This window comes from Danio rerio, chromosome 20 (assembly GCF_049306965.1).
Source record: "Danio rerio strain Tuebingen ecotype United States chromosome 20, GRCz12tu, whole genome shotgun sequence".
NCBI lineage: Eukaryota > Metazoa > Chordata > Actinopteri > Cypriniformes > Danionidae > Danio > Danio rerio.
The window spans coordinates 39950887-39975324 of NC_133195.1; the positions used below are offsets into that span (position 1 = coordinate 39950887).

Below are 24438 nucleotides of genomic sequence, written 5' to 3' on the forward strand. Positions count from 1 at the left end.
ACACTTCCATTCAAACCCATACCCCTATGGGCCTCCACCGCGCTATCTGCACTACACTGGAGAAATGGATCGTTTCATTGTACGTCCATACCTACGCAACTCAGCGATTCTTCAACAACACACAAACCCTCGCAGCCAATCAGATTCCCAAATCATGTGTCGCCGAGCAACCCAGTCAAACTATGCCATAGAGATCAGTGCAGTCGCGCACCTTCTGAGTGACGTGAGCGATCCTCCTGTTTGTTTGTGTAGCTCGAGGATGAAAATGGCGGTGGCGAGAGATCAACGCGAGAATTAAACACACAAATGACCATTTGACGTGGATGACAGCGGCACTGCAGCTCCGCGAGCGACTAAAGAAGCGTCTCATCGTCACGCGAGTGCATTCACGACAGCAAACACCCGGAGTTTAACGAGAAGAAACTGCGTCCTGGATTTAAAATAGCTGCTGAAATTAGCCCGCTAACCTCGTTAGCTTAGCTAGCCTTCAACCGAAGGGTTTAACGGACACCACAGCACAACACTAACGGAATTATTCTGCCAGAATAAGATGAACTGCGCATTTCTCGACTTACCTCTCATATGCAAGCTCAGCCGCTGGCGCTGGGCTTGCAGAAATGTTTGCATCTGACTGAATGCATAACTAATCGCTCCATCTGGCTGTATTAGCCAGCAAACAACATCCAGCATTCTCAAAGTTCACAGAGCATCTGTAAGAGGAGATCGGACTAAACAGGTAACTCTAAAGCATTCGTGTTGTGTGTTTTACTAACGTCCAGGGTAACAGGGTTTGAAGGGGTTACTTGCTGTGTGCATAAACATATTGCTCCTAAACAAGTCCTACACGCAGGTGGAAAACATACGACTTTCGCACGCGATCGTTTCTGTCTTCCATAGAGTTAATTGTAGATCTGAGTATGTTATTGAGAGAAGATGATTTTGGATTGTGTGCAATGTGCTCGCGTTGCTGTTTTTTTGTAGTGCATTGGATTGAGGAGCACGCCATTGTCATGTGAAGGGATTCAGCATTGACACCTCAGTTAATGTCAGGTCGTGGCTGCAGGTGTGAAAACGTAGGTGCATTGATTTAGATAATACAAGAGAAATGGTTTCGAGTGTTCAGTGTTCAACAGTTGTTGTTTTCAGCGGTCATTACTGCGATAATTAGTTTAATAGTCACTGGTAGGCATTGTATGGTAACATTGGATAAAAGTATCACGGTTTCGAGGTATTGTGATTACTGCTCTAAAGTATATTATTTTTAATGTCTGGGTAAAAAAAACTTTTCGCCCATTTGACCACAATATAGTTTTTATTTTAAGAAATATTTGTAATATTTTGGAGCAGTAAACATGTCAGGTCAAATAATTGAAATAAATGATTGATTTCTGCTGTTTTCATTTGTTTCAAAACAGATTTCTTTAAAATTTTAAACAGTATCTTTAGATATCTTTACTGTTGGAGATGCTGTTGTCCTAAAAGCTAAAAAAAACATAAATAAAAATTCTTGTATATACCTCAGGTATAGTATTGCAGAAAATTTTGGAGGTTTTGCACCCTTGACTTTTCTATACCTTGAAAACTGCTATCGTCCCATGCCTAGTCACAGGTGCAATTGTCACTATAAGTAAATCAAACTATAACTTTTGCCTCTGTAAACTCCTAATTTGCTGCTTATTAATAGTTATTCAGGTTATAGTTGGGGTTAGGTTGTGGGTATGAACTTAACAGAATGCGTGCTTGCATAGTAAGTACTTAAAAACATTGAGGTAAAATTCATACATTCATTTGCACATTCGTTGATTTTTGATCATTGACAACGCTCCCTGTATTATTTACAATACTGCTTTGAATAACGTTACAGTATTCGGTCTGAAATTGCATGTAACTAGGACTTCAAAACAACATAATTTTAACAGCATTTAATAGACGGTGGATAATGTTGTACTTTGATAGTCATTGGCTGCTAATATGATTTACAAATGCCAATATTGCAACAAAAACCAAACTGTTAAACATACACTTGTGGAATGCCCTATTTTAAATGTTATCAGAACATGTTTTTTGACCAGAGAGAATTTAAATGAATTCATTTTAAGTGTAAATCCTTCTAGAATTGTGCAATTTTTATCAAAAGTAAACCTTACAAAAACTTTTATAGTTTTTATCTTGTATTATTATTTATGTATTTTATCTTGTGTATTAATTATTGCTGTTTATGACTTTTAAGTGTTAGATTTTTTTTGTATAATTATAGAAAAGTTATATTTTTAAAATGTGATAAACTTGATCTGTTTTTTTTTTTGCCCTGACATATAGCCAGAGAAGCTGATATGGCAATAAACTCAAAAAATTGTCTATTTAATATGATTTACCTATTAAGAATTGGGAAAGAAAACTTTTCAAAAATATTATTATTAGGGAGAAAGTCTGAATGTTCAAATATTAAACCTATTTTTCCTCAATCTAATAAACAACAAGTTTCTTACAAATAGACAAGTATTAAGACACTATACAATAGTGAGAGTTGGTACTTGACTTAAATTGTTACCTCATAATTACTATATTATATACTATACTTATAAAAACTACTGTAAAAACATTCATTCATTCATATGTTTACTCAACATAAATCGATTAAGTTAACTTAACAAATTTAAGTGGATTGAACATAAAACATTTAAGTTATTCCAAAAATCTAAAGAATTGTGTTGTTTTAGCTTCTTTTAACAGCAAAGCAGCAAAAATATTTTGTTTTGACTGTAGAAACACTAGCAGCTGTTGTAAATATTGCTTGATAATGTGCTAAAAAGTTTTTTTTTATATCAGTATTTATATTTTTATTGTTACATCATTTTTATGGTTGTTATTAATTAAAAACAAATGCAGTACCATTTATTATTACTATTCTCAATAAAATTACTTTAAGAGTTCAATAACAATAGTAATAGCAGTATTTGTTATTATTTTATCAAGTACTTTTTATTGTTATTTTCTAATTATTTGTATAGAATTCCCTCAACCTTTAACATTGTAACTTGCTATTGAGTATATTTTATTAATCCAAATTAATTGATTTAGAAATTTAGGTAAATAGTGTATGCAGTTAGATTTTTTTAATGGGTTAAATAAGAGTGTTAAGATTTTTTAACAAATTTCAACTTCATAAAAATAATAATTATTATTATTGTTATTAATTCTGTAATAAAGTTAAGCATTACTTGAAATTGTTGTTGTTATTGTAATAATAGCGCTAATAATAACTTCATTCTGAAGATTCATATTACAAATTATTTGATTTATTAAGTTATTACTAGTGCTAAATGGAATACAACACTATTACTAATACTAATAACGACAATTACAATAGGAAGTTTTTCTGTTACCATTACTACATCTAATAACAACAACAATTATAAAAGGAAGTTTTTCTGTTACAATTACTACTTTTAATAATAATAACAACAATACAATAGGAATTTATTCTGTTTCTATTTCTACTACTGCTAATAATAACAGTTATAATAGGAAGTTATTTTATTACTATTACTTCTAATAAAAATACACTGTAAAACCCAAAAAGTTAAGGCAACTCAAAACGTTTGAGCAAACCAATAAGTACTGTAAACTTAATCCATTTGAGTAAACAAAGCAATTTAAGCCCAGTAAAACCCAATAAATGAAGAGAACTCCAACTGAGGACTGTAAAATCCAATAAGTTAAGGCAACTCAAACCGTTTGAGGAAACCAATTGCTACAAAATATTTTGAGTTAAACTAATCTATATGAGTACCATTAACTTACTCCATTTAAGGTGAATTAAGGTATTTAAATAACTCATTACCTTTAACACTGAGTTCAAAACTCTTTTCAAATGAGTAGAATAAACTTTTAAGTTTTGAGTTAACTACACTCATTTATTTGATAAAGTTGACTGTTGGGTTTTACAGTGTAACAATTGTAATAGGAAATGTTTCTGTTACTGTTACTACTACTGCTAATAATAACAATTAAAATAGGAAGTTATTCTATTACTATAATAATAATAATAACAATTATAATAGCAAGTTATTCTGAAAAAGATTTAGTACTTTTTTTCGAGGGCCCCAAATATGTTAGTGGTCAGAATTCACAGCTCCCTGTCACCCCACTGTACATTCTAACAGCACATATTCATTTTAAGCATGTCCCTTACATGAACTTGCCATAGGAGGGATAGAAGAAACAGACTTCCTTATTTTTTAATCTTCTGTGTTTTTGACTAAACAGGAGTAACTTAAGTTCAAAAATCAGATGTCCAAAAGTCTCTGGAGGAGCAAAATGAATATAAACATTCTTTACAGTATATATATATTCTTGTTATGGATAAGTCGTTTTCATTTTCTCTTTGCCATTAATTTGATGAATACCATGATGCTAATTTTGAAATGAATCTGAAGGCTGTTAATTGACTTCGCTTTCATACAACTCAGCAGTTGCAGTGTTGTCTACTAAAGCTCCCTAATGTTTTTGTTTACATTGCCTCACAACTCAAAGAGTAATTGATCAGTAGCCAAATAAAGCTTGCAGTATGAGCAGAATGCGCGACACGCTCCTGCAGTTTCTCTCTCTGCATGTGTGTTGTTGAGCGAGCGTCTCTCTGCCGCAGCGTGGAGAGAGAGGGGCGCTCAGCTGTGCCTCCCCAGACGTCACAGAGCTGACCTACATCTCTCTCTTGAAAAAAGAAAAAAAGCTTGTGCAGCAGCCTGGGAGAATGTGTGGGGGTAGGGAGAGCGTCAGAGCCGATGAGCAAATGAACGAGTGAGAGCGTCAGGAAAGCAAACGGACGAACAGAGGGAGACCCTGCTCTCAGTTGTCCTAATGTCTTGTTATCAGATTAATATTAATTAACATCTGAGGGATATTCATTAAGTGCATGACAAGCCGACGATATGGAAAACTTCACTTTTCCTTGTGCGATTTGGCGATGGGCAACAGTTTCTGCGAGTGCAGCATCTGCTTCCTTTGCCTCCGGAGTTGTATTTACAGATTAGAGAAGGCGGGAGGAACAGTCTCGCCCCTAAAGTTCAGAAGTACAGGATGTTGTAACAAGCTCGGTGTGAGCAAAACATCAGTTTCTCATGTGCCGCACGCTTTGCTTTTATTAACCTTGCTGTTTTTTGACACCCCTTTGCACTCTCTCATTTTAGCTGTCAGTTTGTTAAAAAAAAACATTTACGCTATTTTTTTATATTTCCCTTTTTTTTTGTGTGTGTTTTTTTTTTGTAGGATGAACTTTTTTCAAGTGAATAAATTAATTGCATATTTAATAGGGCTGCATGATATTGTAAAAATTTTACATAGCAATGTTTTTTATTTTGCAATATACATGAAAACAATTTCACTAGTTACTTAATGTCTCTAATTGGAAAGAATTTAAAATGTAAAATGTAATAAACATTTTATAAAATATTTTTGTGGTATTTGCAGTTAATTTCTTAATTTGATGTGTTCTGAGTATTTTCATGCACATGTTTAGTCAGAGATTGATGAATTAATGTTTACTATTTGCATCTCCATACAATCTAATAAACAATACACTTTTTGGGGTCCCCTGACACGTTTTCATTGTAGACAGTGCTATTTGCAGTGCATTTCCGTATTTTCTTGTGTTGAGAGTATTTTCATGCTTAACAATCTACCAATACACTCAAGATATAGTCAAATGCTTTATCATTTTCTGAGTATTCAAGTACAGTAAGTGAATGATAAAAATAATTCAACAAAGGAATCGTAGTTAAGCTCACAAATGGTACAATTTCTGATACCTGAATGTTTATAAAATCATTATACAATCACAAGCATCAAAAACACATGCGCATGATAAATTATAATACAAACTCAGCATTGCATATGTCCTACAGTGTGACTATAGCGAATGAACACATTGCGATATTGATGCTGAAACAGTATATTGTGCAGCCCTAATTTACATTGTTGCCATTATACGGCATGCTTAGTTTTTTCATTTTCTCTCATTCATTATTTGCATACTCCAATTTAGAATAAGTATGCCATGATGCATGCTTAAGTTCATGTTTTATTTTCTTGTAAAGTTCAGTATATTTAAATAACTATTGTAATTAAATAGGTTTCACCTTAATGTATATTATTCATATAGTTTTAGTTTGTTCTTAAATAAAATTGGGCTAATTATCTGATTTTAATGATGTTTTATTAAGTTTAGTTTTTTTCTGTCATGGGATTGTTGTAATTCATAATGAAACTACACTATAGTCAATTTGAATACATATTACAAATATTTAATATAAAGTGAATTTACACTGAAAAGGATTTGTATATTGTATAACAGTACAAATATGTAAACATCAATATACATTTACATCAGTATACAGTTAAAGTCAGAATTATTAGCCCCCTGTTTATTTTTTTCCTAATTTCTGTTCAATGGAGATGAAATTTTTTTCAACACGCTTCTAAACATCATAGTTTTAATAACTAATTTCTAATAACTGATTTATTTTATCTTTGCCATGATGACAGTAAATAATATTTTACTAGATATTTTTTAAAGACACTTTTATACAGCTTAAAGTGACATTTAAAGGCTTAACTATAGAGGTTAGGGTAATCAGGCAAGTTATTGTATAACCATGGTTTGTTCTGTAGACAATCAAAAATATATTGCTTAAAGGGGCTAATGATTTTGACCTTAAAATGTTATATATATATATATATATATATATATATATATATATATATATATATATATATATATATATATATATATATATATATATATATATATATATATATATATATTTAAAACTGCTTTTATTCTAGCCGGAATACAAAAAGACTTTCTTCAGGAAAAAAAAATATTATCAGTCATACTGTAAAAATTTCCTTGCTCTGTTAAACATAATTTGGGAAATTTAAAAAAAATAAAATAAATCAAAATCAAAGGGGGGCTAATAATTCTGACTTCAACTGTACATTTACAACTGAAAATATATCAAAATTACACTGTGACTCAGAAAACATTCAATTCATAGTGATGGCATTACATTTTGTATGCACCGCAATAATGATTTATTCCCTGGTCAATATTATTGTGTTTCTTATATAGGACTAGATATGCTTAAAGGAAGAATAAGTTTGAAGTCAGATTGAAAATTAAATCAAGAGTATGCTTATGTCAAGAGAAAATATATTTTAGTAAAAATTTTATAAAAATCACTTGTTTTTTTAAGCCCATTAACAGATATTCATTCTTGTTTTGATTATAAACCAGATTTGTTTTGATCAGTTTCACAGAAGGCAAACTAGGTTTAAAATTACCTTCATAAAAAAAAAAAAAACAATAATCCAGTTTTACCTTTATTTTAAGAATATATGTTGTATAAATAAGTAAACTGTCCTGCCTTTAGTGATTCTTGAAGGCTTTTTTTATGAAATGAGCTTTCTTAAGGACATTTTAGCAGAGTGACTTAAATAATTCTTTGAATTTACCTATTCATTGTTTGAAGTTTTTGAATTGTACATTTATTATTGAAGTGTCATGATAATAGCCTTAAAAATAAAATTTAAATTAAAATAAAAAAAAGTACTTTCAGGCTTTGGAAATTGTAGTCTGGACAACATGTCACTGGTAGTAAACACAAAACCCAAGCCTTTGCAAATAACGCAGAGATTGGTTGTATTATGTATTGAGATTGAATAATCCTGAGGGAATGACTGCTGTGGGAACTTGTCAACATTGAGCAGCTGTTTCAGAAGTCTGGAAAGTGGTTGAAAGTCAACACCTTCTTCTAAATATTTAGCATTTTGCCTCTTTCCATTACATTATTTTTAAAACACGTAGTTACCTGTAAAGCATGTGCATAAATAAGCTATAATGTTTAAGATGCCTTTAATTTCTTGCACAGCAACACCAGGAATTATTGCCAAAATGATGTTTATACATAAACAAAAATACCAAATAAATTAATAAAAAAAATATCTAAAATATACTCCACAAATCCATTTAAAGCAAATAAAATACACACCAGTGATGGCATGGTGGCATAGTCGGTAGCACTGTCATCTTGCAGCAAGAAGGTCACTGGTTCGAGTCCCGGCTGGGCCGGTTGGCATTTTTTTGTGGAGTTTGCATGTTTTCCCCGTGTTCGCGTAGGTATTTTCTCCTAGTGATCCGGTTTCTTCCATAGTGTATGAGTGCGTATGTGTGAATGTGAGAGTGTATGGGTGTTTCCCAGAACTGGGTTGCAGTTGGAAGGACATCCGATGCCTAAAACATAAACCAGAATAGTTGGTGGTCTATTCCGCTGTGGTAACCTCTGTTAAACTATTTATTTACAACCTGCTTACATCTACGCCCAAGATTAAAAGTTGTTATTAAAATGCTATTTCTTAAACAATATTCTAGCATCCACATTGTTTCCATTAAATCGTCTAATACAGTGGTTCTCAAAATTTTTTCACCAGGTACCACCTCAGAAAAAAATTGTCCCTCCAAGTACCACCATAATGACCAGTATTGAAATACAGTAGCGTAGTAGGCCCAGTAAGGCAGCTACAACTCTGCAGTTTAAAATCGTGACAGATTAACTACTATTATTAAGAATTTTTATTATTATCAGCCACTTTAAACATTATAAATAGTTTGAACATTAACACTGTACTGTGCTTAAATGTAAAAAAATTAATAAATAAAAACCTGGAAATGTTGCTTGGACCTCATAAATATAGGCTATATGTCATCATATTCATATATGAACCGTTTGTGATCAATTTTGAAATATATGTTGCATGTACATATGACATTGATATTGGATTACTCTGCGTACCACTAGAAGGAAGCCTTCGTACCACTAGTGGTACACGTACCACAGTTTGAGAACCAGTGGTCTAATAGAAATATTTTTCAATAAGCCTCCAAAAGTAAAACTTCCTTAAGCCTCATTCACACTACGAGTGACTCGCAGCGGCAAAGCATCAAGCGACCTTTCTTTCAACGGAGAGCGAGTGACTTCCAGCAACATCCGTCTATGTGCGTGACAGCGACCATTGGCGACCAAGTGGGCGTGTTGAGCAATGCGACAAAGTTGAGAATCCTTAACTTTATGCAAATAAAGAGTGACTTTCTTGAGCAACAGCCAATAGGAGCACCTGTAGAGCTCACGTCATCCTCTCTCAGCTCCTGCAGAGGCCTGTTGTCTTATTTGTGCTGTTGAAGCTTTTGCAGCGGTTCTCCACCCAGAGCCAAAACAAAGTTGCTGCTAGTGTGAATGAGGCATTATCCGTCAATTCTGGTGTCATTGAGCAGTTGTACTGTACATACAGTGCTTAGTACAAATGCATAAACACCCCTCACTTATATTTTTTAAATTAATATTTTCTATAGGATGCTTTATAATGATATATTTGTTTATATATGTTATATTGGCGTACACCAAAGACAAATTTTGAACTAATCCAACAAAAACTTAAGATCAGAATCCAAAAAGGAGTACACCCAAATTAACGTTGAGAAAAGATATGAAAATTTTAATAAGCAGGAAAAATGTGATAATATTAAAGTGTAATTGTAAACAAAGAAAAATATAATATTAGAAATGTTGTATTTTATTTAAATTTTTTTGCAATAACTTTTGCAATGACTTTAAACGTATTATCTTTACATTCCTAAAGATGTTTGGTGACCAAACTCTTATTTTTAATGAGTATAACTGTTTAATAGAACTGTTATGTTTAAATGCACCAAATTTATTTGCTATATTTACTGAGAAAGGGCTAAAAAAATGCTAGTTTTCAAATTCATTTATTCTCGTTTTTGCTAAGGACTCTATATTATGCATCAAATCAAACAAATTGACATTTAAGAATAATTTTTTTTGGTCTCCATTTGCTATTCGTTTCAATTTTATAAATGTTCCGCTTTACCAGTTACTCCAGAGTCTGAGTGAAAACAAGAGATTTTATCGCCATCTTGATCGTTTCATTTTGTAAATTCAAATGTTCTTGTAGAAGCAGCAATGAGGAAGTTATTAGCTTGTTATTACTCCCTTTTGTTGTGTTGCACATTGTCCAGATCAATGTCCCTCGTCTTCTTTCAACAAAGCATACACATGGAAACATTTAAGGAGATCTGCTTCTGTGCCCCAAAAGGATTCTTCAGAGGTTATTGTCATCACATGTTATTGAAATATGTTGGGTTGGAACGTTTCCTGGGAGTCATTTCAGTTTATACACAGATGTTAAGTGTACGGTAATCATTATTTGGAGATGTTAGCCTATGTGCTAGTCAAGCTGTGGACACATTAGTTGAGTCAATATGTTTGTTCATTGAACAGCTGATCTTTTTTTTTCAAACAGACACTTGTGCTTTGATTTTTGTGAATGAAAACACAGAGCATTTTGTTTCATAGCTTTTAATTTTGTGCTTTCTCACTGACTTCTAAAGGGCAGCATTGCAGATTTTTTATTTAATGTACTTAAAGTGAGACCTTACTGTATGAAACGTGGTTTGGTTCAATGATTTCTTAGCTTATTTCACAGTTAGGTCTCTCACAATAACTATTATTTGTTGTACGATATATAGCACATATTGTAATAAACAATATTATTGTCATTTTAAGACTATTTTATGCCACTCGTTATATAATGACGATATAAAATTGTCACAATGAAAGTACTCTTTTCCAAAAAATTGTATTATTAAAAATATTTAATTTAATTATAGTCATTTTTACAATGTAATAATTAGGCATTGAAATCAGATTGTGAAAACAGAATGTGAAAACATTCATTTTTCAATATTATTTTCAGTTGTCAGGCAACCACATGAAAATAAACTATAGTAATTTAAAGTAAATACTTTAGTATTTTTTTAACCACTTCTTATAGAGATACAGATGTTTGCACAATCAGTTTAAATCTTAGAATTTGCTAGAATGCTAGAATTGGTCTTTATGTATGGGCAATATATATATTTTAGTTGCATATGTGTCCAAAATTTTATCTATGCGACCTCAAAATATATTTGGAAGCATCTGTGCGAGTGCATAAAATTGTTGTGTGACCAGTTTTTACTGCAAAATGTTCACCACATGCGCGGATTCGGGAGACATTCACGCACAATGCATCTCTAAGCTCTTTGTCTGCACTTGAAAGGCAAAATGCAGTGCTCAGGAATGGTTTAAAACAGTTGTCTTGTCAACTTGCTGCAGTAAACAAAGTCAAGTCCATAACGCTTGCCCCGCCTTCACGCTCTTCTTATTGGCCCACCACTGCTCTAGCACTGAAATATCAGCTGTCAATCACTCAGTCAATGCCTTCTGGCTTGGGATGACATAGAGCTACTGCCGCGAAAAATGGTAAAGCGCTGAATATATATATATATATATATATATATATATATATATATATATATATAAATATATAAATATATATATATATATATATATATATATATATATATATATATATATATATATATATATATATATATATATATATATATATATATATATTTGGTTGTTAGTTTGATTACTGTTGATTTCAAATGAAATAAATATGTTTGTATAACACTTGTAGTAACAGTGCTTATAATTGGTGGGTGCGACTACATTTTTTTTTCTGATGCACCTAAATTTTCAAAGTTAGGAGCACCGGTGCTACCAAGCAAAAAGGTTAATTTCGAGCCCTGATATATATATATATATATATATATATATATATATATATATATATATATATATATATATATATATATAATGTTTACATTGTAGTTTCTTAAAGCAGGGTTCGACAATAAGAATGGCTCAAAATGTGATCTTAGAATCGAGAAGCAGTACGACTGACAAAAATAACGCACAAGCAAAAGCAGGTGATTACCATATGAGAGGATGATTACTCGCGCGCACTGGTGATGTGATGCGCGCGACTATTGAAAAGCGTGTGCGCACTCCCGTTTACTCGCGCGAATCAACCGTGGGAAACTGGTATGATCAGTTCTCTTTGAAATAAAATAGACAAAAATGCTCGTGCACCCACAGTCCTGCTGCTTACAAGAGATCAAGAAAGAAAAAAATATATACATACATCCTTTTGTAAGCAGCAGTAGTAACTGCTTTCGTTTTAATTATTGTTTGAACAGATTATTAACAGGCCTATAACATTAATTGTGTGCACTTAATCATCCTTTTATTATCACACACGTTATGTTTTACCCTCTTTCTTTTGCTTACAGTTATTTTTGTTAATACTGTTTAATTATCATCCTTTACAATAACATTGCTTTAATATGAGATTAACTCCCCATTTATGTGTAGTTAACTTCTGATCTGGGACCTTTAGCCAGGACAGATTAGTGTGACATGACATGACAATAAATCGTTTTAAATGCCAATTTAAAAAGAAAAAGCTTTGTTTAATAAAAAGTACATGTGCAGCTATTGCTTGTTTGGACACATTTAAAATTTGTGGCAAAGAAATTATTATTTATTTTTGGTGTGGTCAGAGATAAATTTGGTAAATTTTTAGTATTAAGCCCTAAAAAAGTCATGTGAAATAAAAACTAATTGCAATGCGACACGAATCATTTGCTCGTGCACAGTGAGCAAGCTCATACACAACACACAAAAAGTTAAATGAATGAGAAGGCATGTGGAAAACACAACATCTAAATTAAATCATCTTAGCATGTCAAAGTCTAATTTATGCATATAATATATATTTTCCAAACAACAAAAGTGTGGCTAGTGAAAATGGCGAATGGCTAGTAATGTTGGAAATCTACTAGCCACAGTGGCTGGTGATCAAAAAAAGTTAATGTCAAGCCCTGTATATATATACATACATATTTTGTCAACATCAAAATAAAATAAATAAATCAATATTTTGTATTAATTATTTATGTAAAATCTATATTTAATAATGTATATATTAATATTCAACTTTGTTCACTCAAAAAATTGTTCACTTATTTAAAATGAGCTGAAACAACTCAATTCTTCAGATTTTGTTCGACAACTTAATTGTTTTGTGTTCAATCCACTTAAATTTGTACAAACGTAAGTTAATTCAGTTCCTTCATGTTGTCCACAAATCAATTGTGTGGACTCAGCATTTTTTTATAGTGTGTTTGGTTGCATTTAAGGTTTGAAACGCTGCATCTGCATTTGCTTGCAGAATGAATACAACTGACTCATGCATTTATAATAACTTGTCCATAATTACCAATGCAGTTAATGTCATTTCCAAATCATAACGCACACTTGCTTACATTTCAGGTACAACAGTGACTTGTTTTGATGTTTTAAGTTTTTCATCATTATTTGGTATAATCAGCATATGATTTTGGTGTTTTGAAAACAAAGCAAGGTATTATGCATTATGTTTTCATAAAGGAAGGCAGATGTTTTCTTTTCAGCATTTAGTAATACTTGATAATGTTGACATTTTAAAGCTGAGATTTTCTTGAATTGACTTCATATGCTTGATTTGAATAATAAATGCTAGTATTTATGAAAAAAAACAATATAGGTAACTCACAAATATATTATTTTCTAAATCATAGAGTTCATTTTATTTATTAATTTGCCATTAATGAGGAAGGAAAAACTTGTTTTTTAGAGCTTGATAATAAATAACCATGATGACATGTTTACAGTTGAACTCTACAGATTCTCTACAGATTAAAAAATTCTATACGGCAGTCCCTCGTTATTCACGGGAGTTACGTTCTAAAAATAACCTGCAATAGGCAAAATCTGAGAATTAGTCAGCTTTATTTTTTACAATTATTATAGATGTTTTAAGGCTGTAAAATCGCTCGCACACTTTATACACTTTTTCTCAGATAGTCTTAACATTTTCACACTTTTCTCTCTTGTTTGAACACTTAAAGTTCAAACCATGGTAGAGAAATAAGTCCAGTATTGTTCACCTTATTCTTTGCGTACGAGAGGGCACAGCCATTTGAATCTTTTTGGCTCAAGACTACCGGCCTCATTCACTTCCATTAATTTTTAGACATAAAAACAGCTTGTTCTGTTGCTTGATGTTTCAAACTGATATTTTCTTATGATATTATTCTTCTTTCCCTGTGTAGTAGTCATGCAAACAGTTGTTTGTAGAGCAAGTAGTTTGACCGTTTTCTGCTGTTCATTATCCCTAGTCATTTCTCTCATAGGCGACTGAATTGAAAGTTCTAAAACAATCACGAAAACAGGTGAGCTTCCGCATTAAAGAATAAGGTCAATAGAATGAAACCAAAGATCAAAACCATTTGATCTTCATGTATTTATTCCTTAATAGCGTGTAACTTTTACCTTCCTTTAGCATGCCCAGAAGTTATGGTTAGCATCCTCCTCTACCTTTTGGGTGCTACTGCTGGTGCCTTTGACAGTGCAGAACGTTTCGTTGACATTGTGAGGAGAAAACTTGCAAACATACAGTACAGCACTTCAGAGTCACACTACTAGCGGTCGAGATTTATGTAAATTTGGCAAGCTGATTGCATTCTGTACTGTACAAGAGAAATGGCACTGAGGAGATTGATTGATAATGGTCTACAGCAGGTCAGGATGCAGAACACAATGCGCTGTAGGAAAAAAGCATGTCAAAGTGCACGAAAAAAATCTGTGAGACAGCGAAAAGTGAACCGCGTTATAGCGAGAGACCACTGTATTTCGAATTTTTAGATTTAATACAGAATTGTCAATAAAATGACTATTTAAATTGATGAATTCAGCTTTATATCAATTGATTCAATAATTTTTACGTTGTTTAAATTATATATTTTTACAACCGCACTATAATTTTTAAAAAGTATCATTTATTGCAAAAAATTTTTTTTATTTAGTGTCAAATTTGTTAAAACAGCTCAACTGTAAAAACTAAAACATGAGTGAAAATGTATCTTGGGTGTATTATTAATTATACGTATATTATAAATAACATTTAAATACAGTTTAATATACAATAGCAATAGTTCTGTCATCAATCTTTTAGTTTCAGCATTTGATTTTTTCTCAGAGCAACTTAACTTCACACTATGTTGTGACTAGAGCAAAAATGCTATCTCTATAATTCTTTTCTATATTGAACTATAACTATAATAATATAATATATATCTATAATATAATATAAATATAATATAAATAATATATTTTTAGATAATTTTTAATACTTTAACTTTTAAGAGTATCCCTGCCATGACTGAAGGTGGTCACCGCTGGTGGGAAAGTGAAACAAGCTAAACAATACTGGGTGATGCAGCATGACCCATGTTCGGCTTATAATTTTCAGCGGCCAAAAGTTATATCAACACAATTATAGATTCCTGTTGTAGCATATTTCTCATGTGTGATTGGCACTTAGGATCAATATCGAGTAAAAATGTCCAGAGCTTATCATGATTATCGACATAAATTTTATCGCAATTCCATGCGATATCGTTTATCAGCCCAGCCCTAATTGTGACCTGCAGATGCTGAAACTGAACTATGTAAGAAGACCTTGCAGACAGAACATATTATCAACATGTTCTCACTATAGTTGTTGTCATTTTGTCACTGTTTTGGAGCACACTAGATTATAGATATCCTTTAAACAAACGGATACTAACATCTAATAAACCTTATTTTAATTTCATGGGACCTTTAAAAAGATATGAGATACATAAAGATATATAAGTGGTTTGATTAGCACTTAAATTGATATCTTGAACTTCAAATACCGCTACAGAATTAATATTGTTGGTATGGTTCTGGTATAAAGCAAATGTCCATTTGAAGCTTCATGGCATCAGTTCTATCTGGCCTTGGTTGAGAACATTTTACTTCACCTCGCATATGTTGAGGAGAAGTAAAATGTTCTTAATTAGCACAACAGGAAGTTTTTGATTTCATTTTCTCGCTATATAAAATCCTTGGATTTGATCACAGCTCACTAAAGATCAGCTGCTTGCCCGAAGCTTGTTTCAAAATAGATTAGTTCTCTCCTCATTTAATAGCTTCTTGATTTTTCATGAAACTTTGTGGAAAAGCTTGAAAGTGAGAGAAAGCTAAATATCATAACAGCTAGAAAATGATTTGTGATAATGATGAAGTTGCAGCAAAATTTGCAAGTAAAAAGGCAAAAAACTTCTAAAGTTTTCTAGTGTAGCAATGCATATTTTTTATTTTTATTTTGGTCAAGTCATTCAGTATCAGGGATTTTTTTATTTGTCATATTTACTTAACATTTATCAAAATATATCATTTTCTGTTTCATGTTTTTATATCATGTTGTTTCACGTTTTGCCTATTGTCATCACTATTTTCCACTGCCATTTTTATTTCTTTCCCAATTGTTAACCAGCAATCAAATACTTTTTAAAATACTGTATGTTGCTGTTTATTTTGTCTTCCCAATGCTAATTTTTTTCCCTGATTATTTCAGCCTAAAATTTTGGAAAATGGTCACCTTTGTCAATTTCAGCTCTATTTCTTCAATAAAGGTCTGGCATTTCTTAAATGTTTATAAAAAACATTTCTTACGTTGATTGAAGATATAAAGAAATTTACAGATCTAAGTCCTTCTTTATTTTGATTTTTTTGGATCTCAAGAACCATTGGGTCGCACACACCTAAGCAGAAGTGCAGCGCCGTGCTATGTCTGTAACAACTCTCGTGGTATCACACACTGCATGAGCACTTTTTGAATACAATGTTATTTAATATAAAACAATGCAGATGGATGGAAGGAAGTTGAACACTATCCAAATCTATTTGGAAAATTAGTATATTGAAAGCTTCTCTAAATTTTCACCATTTGCTTGAGTTTTGCATTAAATTGTGGAATTGAGGGACTCCTCAGCACAACACTGCCTGTTTTTCTATTCATATTGGCAATTCAGCTTAATGGAAAAGTGAGGGATTTTGATATTTAGCTTGAAATTAGAAAATTTTAAAGAAATAGTTTGACCTAATTAATTAAACTACTTTTAAAGAGAATTTACAAATTAACAATAGCTACAATTTAATTACACTTCTTCTTTTGATGTTGTATTTTGCACACTCATTACCATTATTTAAATCTTTAGCAAAAAAAGAACAATCAAAAAGTACAACTGGATATGGGTCGCAAATGTAAAGGAAAAGTTCATTAGCATATAAGATTTTTGCAGCAGATACAGAGTTTGTGAGATTGTGATACTTTCAGCTTTATAACGCATAAAGCACATTTTCACTCTAAGTATGATACTTATGAGGAGATCTCACCTTACCCAAAAGAATAAATTAATGATGTTGCATATAATCCCCTAAACACATTACCATTTAGGTGTGAACATGTCATGATCCGAAGCAGCTTAAAAAAAAAAAAAGGTAGCGTAGCATAGATTAAAAAAATGGTAAGACAAAGCAATTAAGAAACGTTGCAAATGATAAAAGAAGAATTCAACATGTTTCAATCAAAAAAAAGTTTGAGGCTCATATTTGATGCATAAGAAGTTAAAATACATGCATAATAATCCATTACTACTTTAATAAAAGGAAATAGGCCAATAAACTACTGTTTACTGCAATTAATAAATAAGAAGAAGTTATATTATTAAATATTCATGTTAAAAATATAATTTTCATCTAATATTTTCAGTCAGGCTGTAGTGAACTTGCAATATTGTCAAAAACAGAACTTTCAGTTCTAATTTATGTAAAACGGCTTAAATACATGCAAGGTCATTCAAATATTTAGCTCATCTCCAGCTATTGACAGCAGATCCGGACTGCCTCTCAGCAGCTCCTTGAGAGAGGGAGATTTGCACTCACAATATATCTTTACTGCGCTATTCATTTAACCTAACAATTGTAATGCTTAGAACATCACCATGCCTCTTGCGATCTGTTTTCTTCCTCATTCACTCATCACTATGATTTCTGGTGTAACATTATTTTATCTGATTTGCGGACATCCCAGAGCCGGTATGATTTTGCAGGAGAATTACAGAGCTTGCGGGAGAGGTCATACGATTGGATGAGACACACTAGATAGGGGCGATCGTTCCACAGCTGCCCAAAACACTGGGTATACAATGGGTGCGCTTGCAACAAAGAGACCGACGTGCCGATAGACTGTAAAAAGGTCACACCACATGTGTATATATTTAAGCTGCTGTGAAGCGTGCGCATCGATTGCTCACACCCCACACACCATTTACCTTCTTATGTGTTGCTGTTGTGCAGCTGTTTATTTACCCGGGTGCTCACGTGCGTCTTCCTCTACTTGTAAACAAACACTTACGATCGGTTCATGAGATCGGCCAGATTGACTATTACCAATCGAGTCATTAAATTTGTTTGATCGGAGCATCCCTACTTTGAATTAATTCATACAATTTGGTTGTTTTTTTTAAGCTAACGAGAAAAGTTCAATCACTATAGTAAAAAGCAGTGGGGACAGTGGACATCCTTGGTGTTAACGAAAAAAAGTCTGATCTAGAATATAATTCGAATTGGCTCGACGCAGCATAGCCTAGTTTTGGCAGCCAAGAATTCAGTGCATGTCTAGTATCAACACAATTATAGATTCTTGTAGCTGCAAGTTTCTGCTGTGTGAACTTCTTAGAACATCAATGTTGCCTAAACGTAACATACGAGGTGCTCACATTTAAAGTGATGTACAAAAGTTGGTCGTTAGATTGCTTCAACTTGAAAAAAACTGTTTTTTTCTTGTTCTTTAACTACAGGTTGGATTGAGCGCCCTTTACCTTCCTCCCTCCCCTAGTGGGATGGTTCTGCATGACAGGGAGGGTATGGTTCTCTAACCCCCCTCTCTGTCCTCCAGGTCCCATCCTGTAAACCCAGTAGACCACAGCCATAGTGATCTCCTCAATGAACATCCTTCAAGAGCTCTAGATCAAGTAAGTCAGTCACATTTCATTATATAGACTAGACCAAGGGTGTCCAGACTGTCCTGCATAGTTTAGCTCCAACTTCCTTCAACACAACTGCCTGGAGCTTTCTAGTATACATAGAAAGAGCTTGATTAGCTGTTTCAGGTGTGTTTAATTGGGGTTACAGCTAAAATATGCAGAACACCGGCCCTCCAGGACCGAGTTTGGGCAGCCCTGGACTAGACTATTCGGAGGTGTTCCTGTTGCTGAGCAATAAATACAAAACAATGTGAAGACTTGTGCGACTGCCTTAAGGCTTCTCTCCTAATAATGAAAATATACATGGCTAAATCGTCGATATGCTGGATTAAGATCGTGTGGGGGGTCGAATCGAGATTGTGATCTTTTTTTCGATTAATCGTGCAGCCCTAGAGCTCAGTAGTTTTTTTGTGGGTGCTTCTAAAGTTTTGCTGGTGCACCTGAAGTTGGGTGCTACCAAGTAAAAAAGTAAATTTCAACTCCCTGAAATGAGTTGACACAACACAATTCTTAGTTTTTTTGGGGGACAACTTAACAGTTTTATGTTTAATCCAACTAAATTTGTAAAAATGATTGTTAACTTAATCAATTTATGTTGGGACAGCAGGAAGGAATTGTGTTGAACCCTGCATTTTTTGCAGTGTATGACCTCCAGCATTTAAAAGTTTCTTTTTCGATTTTCGTACACTCTGTACAGTTCAATACATTTTTTTTCTTTTAAACATGCACAGACTTCTTTGAAAACATCAGATCTAAAATCCATTTAGTTTTTGCCTGTGGCACTAAAGCTTAAAAGTGTTTTAAAGGATATTCAGTTCCATTGCTGCCGATGTATAATAGCAATGAATGGCGTAGATTGGATTCATCTGCCATAGTTTTTTGTTCATGGGCAGCAAATGTTTGGCCACTTTTTAAGCATCAAGGTCCTCCATGAAGTTGCAGTCTGTGAAGATGTGCAGCTCTGGGTAGGCTTTATTCATGTGGCTTATAACTAGATGTAGTGTAACAGACCTTACTGTTGCTATGGCGATGAAACAAAAAAAAAAGATTTTGCACACACTAGTGTCTGTGACTTTGGTTTTTGTGTCATTTTCACATTCACTGATAGCATGACTGGCATGGTTGCTCGCCGTTATATAACTTCCTTTTACTTCTTCAGATTAGTTGCAGATAAATAGCAAGAAGTTTAGTTCACTTTATATCAATAGAATCGTTTAAATTAGTTAAATTAGATGCAAACTAATAATTCATTATAATTGTATAAGTAATTAATAATAGTAAAATACAGTTAAGTGATTTATAGTTTAATGTTTATTCATTCATTCATTTTCTTTTTGGCTTTGTCTCTTTATTAATCTGGGGTCGCCACAGCGGAATGAACCGCCAACTTATCCAGCATGAGTTTTACGCAGCGGATGCCCTCCCAGCCACAACCTATCACTGGGAAACATCCATACACACTCATTCACACACATACACTACGGACAATTAAGCCTACCCAATTCATCTATAGCGCATGTCTTTGGACTTGTGGGGGAAAACGCGAACACGGGGAGAACAACAGCCGAAGCTCAAACCAGTGACCTTCTTGCTGTGAGGTGACAGTGCTACCCACTGCGCCACCGTGCAGCCCCTTAATGTTTATATTACAAGAAAATAGTAAACATTTTACATAAGGTAACAATAAATTGTAAATAATAATCAAACAAATATATTATTTTAATTGGATCTTATCTAATATACTGACAACTGTACTAGTGTTATTTAGAAATAATTTATATATTATTATTACTCCAAAATGATTTTGTTGCTTGTTCAAACTACTCATTTGAAATGAGCTGAAACAACACATTTCTTAAGATTTTTTTTTTTTTGGAATAACTTAATTGTTTTATGTTCAATCCACTTGTTAAGTTAACTTAATCGATTTGTGTTGGGACAATTGTGTGGAACCCTTTTTACAGTGTACGAATATTTTTGTTAGAGGCATTAATTCAAACAGCATTTGTTCTTTTCATTTCTTTATTATATGAACATATTTTAAGTTTTTTTTTATGATCTCATTTTAAATATCAAATTCTTTTTTTATTTGGAGGCTTTTTGCATTTAGTTGCAAAGGCATCACTTCAAATGGCCTGTTTATTATTATTATTATTTTTTTTTTTATTTTTTATGTAAAACATTTAATTTTTAGTTTTATTTTAAGTGATCTCATTTTTATACAACCCCAAATCAAAAAAAGTTGGGACAGTATGGAAAATGCAAATAAAAAAAGAATATTGTGTTTTCCCAATTTACTTTGACTCGTATTTCATTGCAGAAAATATAAACACAGAATATTTAACTTTAACTTTAATAGGACTTTAACTTTAATAAGAATATTTAACTTTAATTATTTATGTTTAGTCTGGTCAACTTCATTTCATATGTAAACATACATTCTTTCTGGTCATTCAGACACATACCAAGAAAAGTTGAAACAGGAGCATTTTAGGGGTAGTAATCATACAAATAGGTTAAATAATGATGTCATTTTAAACAGGTGATGTCAACAGGTGATTGTAATTATGATTTGGTACAAAAGCAGCATCCAAGAAGGGTCTAGTCCTTTAGGAGCAAAGATGGTTTGCCAGTTACCCAAAATTATTGAAATGTTAAAAAAAGCAATGTTCCTCAGAAATATTGGAAGACATTTGCATATTCACCTTCAACAGTGCATAACCTCATTAAAAGGAATCTGGAGGAATTTCAGTGCATAAAGGACAACGGCGCAAGCCTTTGCTGAACTGCTTTGATCTCCAATCACAGTATTTTTCACACCCATTTTACAGGGACGCCCATGCATATATCAAGACAATGCAGAACCACAATCTGCACACATTACAAAGTCCTGGCTGCGGCGGAAGAGGATACAGGCACTTGACTGGCCTGCCTGCTGTCCTGACTTGTCTTCAATAGAGAATCTGTGGCAATTTTTAAAACACAACGAAGTCTCTGTACTGCAGCCCACCTTAAGACTTGTTTGCAGGAAAAATGAGACAGAATTACACCTGAATCACTTCATCACTTGGTGTCTTCAGTCCCTAAACATATTTTAAATGTTGTAAAAAGGAATGGCAACATTACAGACTGGTAAATGCTTTACTGTTCCAACTGAAATGTGCTGTAAGAACAATATTGGATCACCTGTTTATTTTGAAAAACTGTAAAAAAAAAATAATAATGAGGAACTAATTACAGTAAATAATGTTTGTTGTAGTGTCTGCAATAAAATACAGGTCTAAGTAAATTTAGAAGTCACTATGTTCATTTTTTTATTTGCTTTTTCCATACTGTCCCATCTTCTAATTTGGGGTTGTATTTCAGTTACTGGAATCTTTTTAAAGATTAATTTCTGTCTTGCTGGAAGACGATAATAAATGTGCTGCAGGACTAACAACAATTATGTTTTGCGTATTGTCATGTTTATATAGATGTCATATTCTAACAAAATACTTTCTTCAACTTCTTCTTCCACAGTTGCCATTGGTCATCCATTTAGTGCTGCCTCCCCCCGGTGGGATGGTTCTGCATAACAGGGAGGGTGTGGCGCCGTAGCCCCCTCTCTTTGACATCTCTCCCGCCTCATAAACCCAGTGGACCACAGCCATAGTGTCCCCTTCAATGAACATCCCTTTGGAGCCCTAGACAAAGTAAGTCCTCAGATCATGCAGAAGCTTGAAGCTACATTCAAATAGCCTGAACTGGCAATATTTGAAACCATTGCTTATTATTGGAGGTAATGTTTACATAATCGTCCAGTGTTATGGAGTAACTTGCTGTGATGGTATGAACTGGAATGCATTCTTAAGGTTGCAAATAGCTGAGCTGTTTTCAAAATAATGTTGCTCTTCCTGTAGAAAGCTATTTAATGCAAGTAGTGGTGGCATGACTAAATGTTATGTCACTCTTGTTTTTGTCACGTATCACACATGCAGCCTCACGTGTGCTGAGGCAAAAATCCAATACGCATATCATGAAGTTGGCTGTTCAGTTTAGCAATTCAGAGCAATTGTCGATTGATTGTTTTTTTAATTGATTGTTTTTTTTAATATATTTTTTTAATTGAAATTTTTATAGATGCTATTAATCAGTAAGTTAGTGAAGTTTATTAGAAAAAAGTGCATTAAATTGATCAACAGAAAAATAATGCTTTTCCTCAATAAAGATGCATTAAATTATTAATCAAAGACATTTTAACATTTGCTTTTAGCAGTTTAATGTAAAAAAAAAAATAAAAAAAGAATAAATCTTATAACTATATTATAAGATTGTTTTCAATAATTCTTATACAGTGTTCTCCACACACAGACTATATATTTATATGTAGTGATACTTTTTTATTAATTTTTTACTATTATTATCGTCCTTTTACACTTTTTTTTTTGTATCCACCCAATTTAACCAAACATCCGCGATCAATTAACTTGTGGAAAATCTTATCTCATTTACCCGTTTTGTTTTGTCTATGAAAGACCTGTCAACACTCCCACAGACAATCTCACGCGCTCTGTATACCCATGGAGTTGCTTATTTTTGGGACTTAAAGAATTTGAAGCTGCTGTTCATCGCATGCTTTTTAGTGTTACCTTTTTACTTTCGCTTGGAAGAGAGAGAAACATAAAATTATTTATTATTTAATCTAAACTACTCTGAAAAAACTTTACTATAAACTCGTAGAGGAGGAAATGACTGATCTAAACTGGCTGCGAAATATATGTACACCATAATGGTTAATCAATGCACTTGCCTTTTTTCAATAATGTACATTTTTGTAGTCTTGTACTTATTGTAATTTAAAAAAATATTGTCTGTTTCTATTCCTTTTTCTGTCATTTATTTATTTCTCTATACATAACTAAAATGTTTTGGCATACAAGTTTACTTTGATCTTGAAAGATAGAGAGAAGCAGATTTTACCTGTCACACAAGATATTGCTCCTGAATAGTATAAAAGTAAAAGACAGTGGATTTCTTTTTTTATTTTAAAAGTCTTTTTTTTTTTACTTTAACCCATTGAAAAGAACCGTGTATAACAGTCTTATAATAAGTACAATAATTGTTGGAAATTAAATTATGTTTTGTTTGTCGCATATAGTTAACTGTTTATGTGATTTGGGTAAATGTTGTGTTTTAATTTTAAAATTAAAGTATATTTCAAATAAAAAAAAAGTATATTTCAAACCTGTGGGAAGCACTGCTTAATACTAATAATGGCAACGTTGTGACGCAGTAGATAGTGCTGTCGCCTCACAGCAAGAAGATTGCTGGTACGAGCCTCTGCTGGGTCAGTTGGCGTTTCTGTGTGGAGTTTGCTTTGGTTTGGAGTATGTTCTCTCTGTGTTCGCATGGGTTTTCTTCTGGGTGCTCTGGTTTCTACCACAGTTTAAAGACATGCAGTACAGGTAAATTGGTTAGGCTAAATTGTCCGTAAAGAATGAATCTGTATGGATGTTTCCCAGAGATGGGTTGCAGCT

The 24438-nt window shown here is 32.8% G+C and overlaps 1 protein-coding gene across 2 annotated transcripts in view; it reads left to right on the forward strand.

Moving 5' to 3' along the window:
* Window positions 1-242: 242 nt before the first annotated feature.
* ncoa1 (nuclear receptor coactivator 1) overlaps window positions 243-24438 on the forward strand; it is a 109084-nt gene continuing 84888 nt past the window's right edge. For both annotated transcript variants that reach the window (XM_686652.10, XM_009294874.5), the window contains exons 1-3: window positions 243-736; window positions 18737-18910; window positions 22442-22614. The gene's annotated coding sequence lies outside the window, so the exon portion shown is untranslated. The remainder of the gene's footprint in view (window positions 737-18736; window positions 18911-22441; window positions 22615-24438) is intronic.